Raw genomic sequence first — 11951 nt, 5'->3', positions numbered from 1 at the left:
AGAGTTACAGATGGTTGTGTCACATGGGTGCTAGGAACAGAAACTGGGTCATCTACAAAAGCAAACCATGTTCTTAACACACCTCTCCTTCTCTCCAACCCTTATGTATTGAGACGGGATCTCACGATGCCCAGGCTCGTCTCAGCTCCAAATGTAACCAAGGGTGTCCTTGACTCCCGATTCTCCTTCTACTTCCCAAGAATTGGGATTACAGGCATGTGTCACCCCACTGGGCTACAAAGTCAGACTTTTATAGACATTCATATACATGCCTTTATATGGACATGTACTTTTGTTTCTCTTTTGTAAATGTATATATAGTAGCAGGCCTGGGGCACAGGGAAAGTGCTGGTTTAAGAAGTTGCTAAATGGGGGCTCAGAGAGATGGCCCTGCCACTGAGAGTGCTTCTTGCTCTTCCCTGGGACCTGAGTTTGGTCCCCAAGCTCTCAAGTAGGGTGAATCCCTGTTGCTTCTAATGCCAGTATCAGGAAAATCTGGTCAGCTATGGCAGTTGTACTCACATGAGCATTCACAAACACAGACACAGACACACACACACACACACACACACACACACAGTCACACAGACAGGCTCCTAAAAATAAATCTTTAAAAGAAAACTTTTAAAAGGTGTCAAGTGTTTCCTAAGCTGTCAGGCCATCTCACGTTCCTCTGGTAGGGTACTCTAGCTTACCTGCCCTGCATCTTTCTCGGTATTTAACATGACCAGTCTTGTGGACATTTAACAGGAATCTCTGTGATATTTCCCAGAAAAATAACTGGGCTTATTTTTAATTATTGCCAACATAGACCGTCTCTCTGGAGAAACCTTGGTGCACATATATTTTCTGTGGTGCTCTGTCTGTCTCCTTTGCATTGCTTACTGCCAAGTCCTTGCATGGTTTGGGGACTTAGACTTGACGAAGAATGGTGAAGGACAGAAGACAGACAGACAGGCACATGGACAGAAAGCTGGGATAATGTGGTCCAGACTCCCTGCTGGAGAAACCTCAGCATCTTGGAAGCTCAGTGTGTTTATTATAGAGTTGAAGAGAGGCGGGGTGACTGCATTCACCTGAACAATGACTGGGCTATTGTACACAGATCAAGGAGGCATGGTTTATGGGTCGCGGCTGTATCAAGCAGACAGGTTTAGCTAGTCTTGGTAGGAGTACTCTCTGTAGGGGAGCAGTCTTCCGGCTATAAATATCCAGGGGCAGAACATTATGGTGGACGTTTTCTGAATATACTATTAATATCCACATACAGGTATTAATGGAGGGATTTGTCATTTCCCTCTGAACCTCACCCAGGGCTGGAGAAGGTTTTGTCATTTTTCCATGGGTTTGGGCCTCTGGGTCCCTAAACATGGCTGTCACGAGTCAACACCACTCATTCACTCAGAACTGCACACCCTCGGGGCTTCCTCCCCCCACACACAGTTTATGTGAAGTCCATCTTTCTGTGGCATTCTGGTTCTCTATGTGACTCCTGAATATCAAATATCCTGAGTTTGAATTCCCATTTATGTCTCCTCTATCCAGGAAATTTGCCTATCCGCACCCCACCCCCGCCATGCACTGAAATCTCTCTAATTCTCTGTATCTCTCTTTTTTAAATTTATACATTTTATTTTATGTGCATTGGTTTTCTTCACATATGTATGTCTGTGTGAGGATATCAGATCTTGGAGTTACAGACAGTTGTAAGTTGCCATGTGGGTGCTGGAAACTGAACCCAGGTCCTCTAGAAGAGCAGTCAGTGCTCTTAACCACTGAGCCATCTCTCTAGCGCCCCCTCTCTAATTCTAATTTTGGGTTGCTATAAACAAAGGTCTTGTGAGCATCCATGTGTGAGTCTCTAAGGGTCTCAGACCTTCATTTCTCTGGTTAATGCTTAAGAGTACAAGGCTGAGATAACACGAAGTGATCAATGAATCATTCAAGAAGATGCCAGACTTTCTCCAGATCGATCTTGAAATTCATATAAAGTTGAGCTGCATTGTAGAATTGTACACCACTATGTAATTTAACTGTGTGAACATCTCTCCTCTGTGGCTTTCTGATTTGAACGGGCTCAAGGCTCTTATCTTTATAGTCTCGTCCTCATACTCTGTGCAAATTCTTTTAGGAATTGTTTTTATGAAACAGTGTCTTATTATGTAGTCCACGCTGTCCTCCTGCCTCAGACTATCCAGAGCTGGAATTACAGGCATGAATCACATGTCCTCTCTCTCTTGGAAGGGGAGCATAGGAAGGGGATTCCCTTGGAGATGGTACCTGGAACCCCATGGTGCTAGCTGAGGGCTCTCCATCACTGGCTGGATCCCAGCACTCCCACTTCTTTCAGATGGCTCCACTCCAGATCTTAGCAGTCTACAGAACCCTGTAATGAAGCAAGGTTTGGTACATACTTATCTCTGAGGGTATCTTCCTTGGCTTTAGATCTCTCTCTCTCTCTCTCTCTCTCTCTCTCTCTCTCTCTCTCTCTCTCTCTCTCTCTCTCTCTCATATCTCTTTCTTTCTGACAAAGTGCTGGAGCTACAAGCCTGTGTCACTGCACCTCATAAAGGCAAGACTGAGGATCAGGAGTCTGTGGCTTTGTGCATTCTAGGTGAAGGGCCTCTGGTCAGCTCAAGTGTAGCTGTGAGCATGGCTCTGGCAGGCCTTGCCCATCTCCCCAATTCCCTCTGCTTTGCTAAAACCCCTTAGATTGCATTCCTAGAGCTGGCCACTAAGACCTAGTTCCTTATTTGGCCACTTCCTCCTCCTGAGGCTGACTATCAAAGTCAAGCAATCAAAGTATTGAAGTCCAGCATTAAAAAGCCCCCCTTGGCTGCCCCATGAACACAGCCCAATACAATTAAACACCTCATCCTAACACGGGGGAGTTCCCCTGGTACCTTTATAAACTGTCATTGTCTATGGGCCTCTTTGGTTTCCTCTCTATCCTTTATCCCCTAGGACAAATATCCCTGAACCCTTCCATCTCCCTGTCCCTTCAAAGTGATCCCTAGATCCTGGGTAAATTACTTTGGTTCTCTTTTTCTCCAGTGAAAATGCCTGACCCCAGAATCTCATTCAGGTGAGGCTGGTTCTCTACCACGGAGTCCATCTGTAGCAGTCTCTTTGCTTCTTATTTTGAGACAACATCTCACTCTGTTCTTAAGGCAGGTTTTGATTTTACCTTGTAGTTTGAGCTAGCCTTGAACAAGCCGTCCTCCTTCCCCAGCCTCCTGAGTAACTAGAATGGCAGACCTGTGCCAGGAGGCCTTGCTAAATCTTTTTTGAAAGAGGAGCCATAATGTTCTCTAGTGGGGGCAGGATTGGGAGGGGAACTCCCAAATAGAATGGGAGGGGGAGGGGCTAGTGGGATGTTGGCCTGGAAACTGGGAAAGAGAATAACAACTGAAATGTAAATAAGAAATACCCAATTTAATTAAGATGGAGGAAAAAAGGAAAAACAAAAGAAAAGAAGGAAATGAAAAGAATGAGGACAAGAGAGAAAGAAAAAGAGGTAGAAGAACAACACCAAGGGCAAGAGAAAGAAGGAGGAGAAGGAATTAAAAAAGAAGAGGGAGAAAACAAGATGCTAGAGAATTCCCCATAGTGCCCATCCACAGAATGTGTGGTGTGGCTCAGAAACACAGGAGCAGATCACAGACCTGGAGTGGATCAGCTAAAAATGAACCCACTCATTAAGAGACAACTAATTGTACACAAAGATGGTGGTGCGAATCTGTAGGAAAAGGTGCACCTCGGTCAAGAAATGGTGCTGGGAAAAGCAAATTTCCATATATGGGAGATTGAAGTCCCTCTGACCACACATGAAGATTATTCCAAATCAATCATGGCCACAAAGTTAAGACCTGAAATGCTTCAGAAAAACACAGCACACTTTAGCACATAGCCAAGGGAGCCTAAAACTGTGAAAGTCATATCCTTAAGGTGGGAAATGTTCTCAGGAAAAAACATGAGGGCTTCCCTGAAAAAGAACAACATAACTAATCAACCCTTTAAGAACAAAATAACCAATCAGCCCTTTGAGGGGTTAGGGAGAGTGTGGAGACTAAGAAAGATATCTCCAGAGTTCACCTGGCTCACTGTGCTGTTCTGAGATGGTGAGGAAATAAAGAAGGAAGACAGGCCCTCCGCTCTCTGCTCCTCCTGTCCACCTCCTCCCTCCCTCCCTCCCTCCCTCCCTTTCCCTCAGCTTCTGATTCCCCACGCCTAGTCTAGTGGTATCTGGAATGATGGGAAGAAATGGGGCTTTGGATAACTATGAGGTTTCAGAGGAAGCAAAAAGACCAGGGTATGCAGGAAGAGGAGTGTGCCCTTCAGTTGGCTCTTGATCAATTCTGCCTCCTGCATTTGTGGGAGCCTCAACCCCCACACCCGGTGCCTGTGATGGTGTAGGACTGGGAGTTGGAATGGCAGAGGAGTGGGAGTGGGGATGGCATCCCTGAGCAGCCGACAGACACTGCCCTGCAGGCGCTCCACCCCCCAGCACCACCCCAGGCAGCCAGGACTCCAGATTTGTGGAGGCCAGGGCCTCCCAGACAGCAGACCCAGCTGTGCAGAGGATCCAGCAGCCCAACACCACCAAAGGGCAGAACACAGCCAAGCTCGGAATGGACAAAGATGCCAAGCTGTGCCTGAAGGCCAGCACAACACCGAAGAGTGCATTCCAGTGCTCACATCTGAGCGAGTGGAGGAGATCATAGGTAGCCAAGGATGATGGATTAAGGCTCTGAGGGCCAAGACCAATACCCATATTGAGACACCTGTGTGAGGTGAGGAGCCAGTGTTCATGGTGACTGGGAGGCAGTAAGAAGTGTTCACAGCCTGGCAGGAAATCATCTCCGAAGTATGGCGTTAGTGTGCCCCCTGCTCTGCCAGGCCAAGCGATGATCCCTGTATGAGCCCTGCCATGTGGTGATGCTGGTAGTGTGCCCAAATTGTATCCAGCAGCAGACCAACACTTACATCATGACTTCCAGCCAGGACTAAGCCCTGGTGTTTGAGATCACCAGTGCCTGGGTAACCTGGAAAGTAGACAGCACTGTAAAGAAGGAGATGGCGAGGTACATTACCCCACACACTGGCAAGATTCTTGAGTAGAACAGGGATGGTGACTTCCTGGGTGACAGTCAGATTGACTTCATGGCTGTCAGACTCCATGCAGCCCTGGATAGCCTCTACTCAGATGCCTGGCCGGTGCTTGCTCCAGGCTGTAAGCCACTCTCCACCTTCAGGCACAACAACCTGGGCTGTATAGGTGAGTGTGGCATGAACTCATCTCTGAGGCCCAGCACTTAGGCTAGCAGGGCAGGGACATCAGCTAAGGTGGATATCTGTTTCCAGCTATGGTGTGGGCAGGCAGGATGTGTACTATGGAGTGAGAGGTGAGCCTGCCCACCCCCACTGCTGTAGGAGGGCCAGGAACTCCATCTTCACACTGGTGCACTTCTCTTCTGCCTCCTCCTCCTTTTCTTCAGCCAAAGCATATGCAGAACCCCCAGGTGAGCATTGATCTCCTGCCACCAATGAGGGGTCCTGGACAGGCTCACATAGATGCAGTCCAGAGAGACACTGAAGAGTTTCTCTAAAGTGGGAGTGGGAGGGCCTGCATCGTCTGCTTTGAGAGAAAAGTGACAGCCCTGGTGCCCAGAGGACATAACCTTTTCTGCATGGAGGGTGCAGTATGCATCTGTGAGAGGACAGACTAAGATTGTCCTGTCTGTCACATCACTGCCACACAAGCTATCTGAATATTTTTCCAAGTTCCATGTCCCTGTACTCCTGGGTCTGCTCCCTAGGGTACAGCCATAGACCTGTAGGGATTGTAGCGACTACAGGGCAAGGTGCTAGGCCATGATCACCTCAGTGGGGTGGGGAAGGAGAGGTCTGAGTGGCTACTGGTGGGGCAAAGTCCAGAGCCTCTGGTTACACTTTGGGAGTGGGCTATAAATTTTACTAATGTTACAACTCTGATACATCAACAGACCCTTAAATCAGGAAGCAGTTAAGAGAAGCTTTTGTTTAGCTTGAAGTGGCCACCAGGACAACCTGACCTTTCCGTTCTCCCTATCTATGTGACATTAGGCCCCTTTCTCTGCGAAGTAAGAACAGGGAAAATTGCTGTCTGTAGCTAGAGGTGCTCTTAGTGATCCCCAGTCCTTTGGTTCTGACCTCCTATCTCCTAACTTGATCCCTTACCTCACACCCACCCTTTTCCTGAGTTCCCAACAGAATAAGGAGAGGGGGACCTAATAAAGTTCTAGGTACATTTTCTGGGATGGAGCAGGATGTCAATCAACAAAGGGCTCACAACTCACCTGTCTCACATGGCTGGGCTAGAGAGATCTGAAAGAGGCTTCTCTTTTCCCTCCAACTTTTTGCTTGTTCCTTCTTCAAATTTTTTGCTAGGGACTTGCCCTTTCCTTTTTTTGTCTTTGTTCTTTTTTTCCTATTCCTTCTATTCCCCTTTCCTATGCAGCTGTTAGTTGCAGTCCCTGGTTCCTCTTGCCTCTTCTAGCCCAGCTTTGGGCATATCATCTTCCTGGGAGAGAAGTCTAGAGAACATTTTGATAGCCCCCTTCCCAGGTACTGATCCTGTAGTGGACAGCCCCTTCCCCACTCCTGCAAAGACTCAATTCCAATTCCTGATGGAATGTAGTTTTAGATCCAGACAGTTTGAGACTGGAAACTAATAATGGGGCACATAGTGGAAACTAGTAGTGGGGTTCATAAAAGGTTGGAAACCAACCTTTATCTTCTGTGGGCGTTATGCTGAGGGTGCAGCATATCCATATCACAGATCACCTGCCCGAGGGAAGGGGAAGCAGATTGTAGGAAATATCCTGGATCTGGAGAGGTGTGGTTGGGAAGTGTCCCCTCCCCCTCCCTAGCAGTGGCCTACCCCTGACCTCTCTGCACCTAGCTGAACCACTATTGAATCCTGATTATCCACAAATCATTACTCTCTGTCTTCCCCACTGCCTGAGGAGAGAGCTCAGCTTCTTGGTGATGGGTTACGCCAGGGCAAAGCAGGGTTGGGGTGCAGTGGAGCCTCTTCCAAGAATCAGGCATTGTGAGAGGTCTAGCACCCTTTGTGGTCCTCTTGCTCATTTATGTCAGTCAGCAGCCTCCTACCTTCCTGGTTCTGCTGACTGGGCCAGGAGCAGGTGGGAGACCAGGAGGCCAGCAGATGCTTGTGTGTAATAGGGAGGGAATACTCTGAGCTCTAGCTCAGGAGTCCCACTCTTCCTGGCTGGAGAAGGGATGTGGGAGGAAGGCAGACGAGGTCTCTCTCTTTTGCCTCTTGTGATTTAATTTGCCTCTCCACAGCCTCACCCTCTGGACCACCAGCCTGAGAGGGGAGACGCAGGAGGTCACAGCCATTTCAATGACAGGAGTGAGTTCCAGTCAGGACCTGTCTCTGCGTATGGCTCTCTAGAGTGGGAAGGTCAGAGCCATAAGCTTCTCTCAGAACTGTGACAGACAGATCCCCTCCACCTAGTGAACACTGAATTCCATCCTGCAATCCTCCAGCTGCAGGCCCTCCCTTCTGCTTCAAATAGGTCTAAATACAGCAAGGTAAGAGGAACAGCCAGCTGCTTCTAATGCTTAGACATCCAGCTCATTTTCTGTCTCTGATGACATTTCACCTGACCCTAGCACTGCACTTTTTATTTGTATGGTGCTCATGTGTGATAGTCAACTGGTCAACATCAATAGCACAAGAAATCCGAATGGAGGAAAATGTTACTGAGTTAACTCCTGTATTAATAGCCTACAGGAAGGTATAAAGGGAGTTTCTTCATCAGTGACTACTATGGGAGCATGGTGTCCCATCTGGAGATGTGCCATTAGAAGGCATCATTATCTGAGCAGGAAAGTCAGGTCAGCATGCCAGTCAGCAGCTCTCCTCTGCCACTCTGTCAGCTCTCTTTCACTTCCTGCCTACAGGATCATGCCTCGTCTGAGTTCCTGCCTTGACTTCTCGTCACAGATGGACAATGGTCAGGATATAGGAGCCACATTAAATCTTGACAGTGGTCAGGATATAGGAGCCACATTAAATCATTTGTGCTCCTTGTTGCTTTTGGTCATAGTGTCTGTCAGATCAATGCAAAGTAACTTATGCCAGACACACATTTTTGTACACTGGTCCACATCAGGCAGTGGTTGTTTTGTGGCAGAGCAAGAAGGAAGGGAGGCTGACAGACCCTCCCCCCACTTTTAGAAAGGGTATTGTTGGGCAGAACCTTGGGGGATGGGCAAGCCTAACTGTCAGAAACTGTAGTTTAACTTACATTGCCTACTTTACTGCCAGAGATGAGGTCCTCAGATACTCTGCCTTTATCTCCACAAGAGGTTTCTCACTTTGGAGCATGGAGGTCCCAAGTCAGGGTTTCTCTGTGTAGCCCTGACTATCCTGGAATTCCCTCAGTACACCAGGCTGGCAAGTAACTCATGGATCCACCTGCCTATGTTGCTGGAAGTAAAGGTGTGCACCTCCACCACAAGGCTTCCTCCAGGCATTTGCAATCATTCAACTACCAAATGTGGAGAGTCTAGTGACCATCCCCAGGCACCAGGCACAGGGATAGCAGCTAATGGGAAGCAGGCCCAGTATCCCAAGGGAACAAAGTTCAGAAGGGAGGAGGAATACATTTAGACACTCTACACAGCAGGGTGATGGTCTTGCTACAGCAATCTCTCCTAAGGTGATCAGAGGAAAGGAATCCTTGGCCCCTAGCACCTAAAGTAGACAGCATGGACAGCCATAACCCCATGGGTGTGAGGGACGTGGGAAGGGAATCAGCCATGTTTGGATTCTTTTCAGAGTTAAATCCTAATGGCTCCATATTCTGTGTGCAGGCCCCAGCCTATTGGCCTCCACAGTTGAACAGTGAAGAGGCAGGAAGGACTGAGGCTGCAGTTGACCTGGCCCATGATGACGTCCTGCACTGGATAACAGGCACTGAGAATACCTTGGGAAGGAGTATGAAGGTGTCCTGAGGAGGCAGATCTAGGAGTGCACTTGACCTCTCTAGAAGGCTGTCAACAAAACTGAAACAGGACTCTGGAGACATTCCTGTCTCCTATGATTTAGATGATGGAAACTGAGTGTACCAAATAATGAAACTTCACTAAGAGCCTGGACAGAAGGTGGCTTCTGTACCAGGTGTCACCACACCAGTCACAGAATGCAGGGGAAACAACCTCAGGCCTTTGGCATCAGGCTCTAGAGAGTACTGCTGTAAGGTCTAGTGAAAGAATGCTGACATAGGTGAACTGTCCTACCGTCCAGAATTACAGCTGTGACTGAGACATTTCTAGTGACCAAAGTTTTGATTGATGCACAGCTCCATGCCTCTGAGAATGTGATACCTCTGTCCAAGGGAGGGAGTCCTGGCTGAATTGGACAGTGCCCAGAATCTCCTGTGCTGAAGGCCATATGCAAGCACAGACCTAGGACAGTCATAGTGACCTCAGAAGATTAGGGAAAGAAAACACAGTCCTCAGTACAGCAGGATCAAGATACATCCATGTGCAAGGAAGACATTTAGGATGTCTTTACTGTGATTATGAACTTGATCCTGGCAACTTGGTAGTCCTTAATAAAACTAAAATTCTGTCTTATTTGGCCCTTTCCAAATACCCAGAACTGCCTTTTTTTTTCCTGTTCCATGCATGGGTCATAAAAATCCACCCTTCCTTGAGGCAGAGGCTTACAGCCAGACCCTGAAGCTGTGTGACGCCTCATTGGGCTTGGTAGAGGTCACACAACAAGTGAGATTTCTGGGATGCTAGTGGTATCCTAAGTCTGCTGGGCCTATAGAGGGAGGGAGGAGTATCTCAAGGAATGACAGAAAGGTGTGTTTTCCTGATTGGCTTTTGCCTCCAAACAATGGGGTGAGGACATATCACTTCTAAGGAGACATAGGTGCTCCATCATGAGTTCCACTATAGGTTTCTCCCTCAGGAGAACAATTAACCATCAAGGCAGGATGCTCCCCATTTGGAAGAAGAAAGACAGAAAAGCTTTCAACATCCTCTGAGGCTTGCCCTACAACTTTCCAAAATTACTTCCCATAAAGGGATGGGGCAGTGTCCCTGAAGGAATGAGGGAGCACTGACATTGGACCAGACCCTCAGTTCATCATATGTTCCACAGCAAAATATTCATTCATTCATTCATTCATTCGTTCGTTCATTCATTGTGTCAGTCATTCTCTCCCTTTGTTTCTCTCCCACCACAAAGTCCCTAGTGTCCCCTACCCATGAACCAATTTCCCAAATAACACATTTGGTGCTTCCAGAGTACAATAGCAGGATTCGTTTGGATTTAGTTCTTTTGAACTCAATTTCCTATGTCATGGCAGTCACAGATACGTTGGCAGATTGCTGCCTCACAGAGCACCCAACTGCCATGCAGTATGTTTACCTCTTCTGCACTTGGGTGGTCATGGGTTCGTTTCTTTTGTTGGGATCCCTATTCTGCAGTTGTGCATTGTTTCTCCTTAAGTGAGCCATAGATTTCATTAAATTCACTGAGGTCCTATTGCGCTATACAAAGACCCAGGAAGAATTGCTAAGTGAGTCTTCACATATTACTGAGAACTTGAGAGCTTGGAATAGCTGTCAGGCCTCAGAAAAGCAGCCAAGATTTTCTTGCAGATTGCCCTCTCTAGACATGAGGAGACTCAAGCTGTATTGCAAGGGCAGAAGAGCAGGGCCTCCTTGTGGACACCTAGGAAGATACCAAGTTCAAAGATCCCACTATACTCAGGGTATGCCCAAGAGTAGTGATATTAGTCCCTGAGAATCCTTTTGACATGGGTCCAGGTTTAGTCCTCATAGAGGATTACATAAACTCAGGAGAAGTACAGGGTTACACTCTGAAAATAAAGGGAGGAAGCCTGCCCTGAAATGCTGTCTCCTAGCACTTGTAGCACAAGAGGGAGGGAGGGATTACTTAGAGTCAGTGAGTGTTTAGGACTGAGCTGGGCACTTCAACTTCTGGGTTTGAGTATAAACCCAGATACTCAGAGACATTCTCTGACTTTTATGTTCATAGTCCACCATAAAGAGTTCATTGACATTCCCTATGAATTCCAAGGGAGAAAAGCAAGCATTTTTGAAGAGCAATGTACATTCTAAGGAGTGCAGGTTCCAATCAGTGTCTGAGTAGAGGTCACACAACAAATGAGATTTCTGTGTCTCCTTGTTCAGCAGCCTGCTGCCCCCTTTAATCTCCTGAATCAATTATTCCTCCCATTGCATCTTCCCAATTCTCTTTTAAAGACTCCATGCTGTCTCTGGACAAATCTCTATTACCATATTGTCTACTGCGTTCAGGAGGCTGATCATACTCCAGTATGAGATGGATGTGACTTAAAATGCTATTTTAATCAGTTATGATGAGTTCATGATATGCCTAGGATGTAAGCCTGGGAACACTGCCTTTTCAAAGAGAATCTGTACTTTTCCCTAGCCAGAGTCTGACTTATGTCCACAATAGAAATCACTTTGTGTGTGGTAGGCTAGTTTTGTAGACTGAAGCACTTTTTAATCTCCATAGGACTGCTTCTGAGTGTGGGTGGGCTTTGTTCAGGCATCTTTTTCCCTCATGTTTTCTCCAGGGACCAGAGGAAAATGCATTTGCAATTAGTACTCATCAGGTGACACATGAGCTGATGCCCAGGGACATCCCTCCCTGGACTACAGAGGCTGTCCTTCTCTTGGTTTTCATATGAAGGGGGCTTCATTGTATCAGCACTTTAGTGCATGCTAAACTCACAAGCTACAGACAGGAGGCCTGTCTCTAAACACAATTCCTAGGTGTGAAACGGTTTGCCATTTCAATCTTTGGAAGAATCAAGATGGAACTCTTTTGAACTGCAAGAGGTAAAACAACCCTGAGAGTTCTGCCTTCATTC

General features: G+C 47.2%; 1 pseudogene; it reads left to right on the top strand.

The window, feature by feature from the left end:
* The first annotated feature begins 4253 nt into the window (after positions 1-4253).
* Positions 4254-5819, top strand: LOC116908895 (annotated as a pseudogene).
* The last annotated feature ends 6132 nt before the right edge of the window (positions 5820-11951 follow it).

Source organism: Rattus rattus, chromosome 1, assembly GCF_011064425.1.
Source record: "Rattus rattus isolate New Zealand chromosome 1, Rrattus_CSIRO_v1, whole genome shotgun sequence".
Lineage (NCBI taxonomy): Eukaryota > Metazoa > Chordata > Mammalia > Rodentia > Muridae > Rattus > Rattus rattus.
Note: the sequence above shows the minus strand (reverse complement) of the source record. Positions and strands in the feature narration are given on the sequence as shown.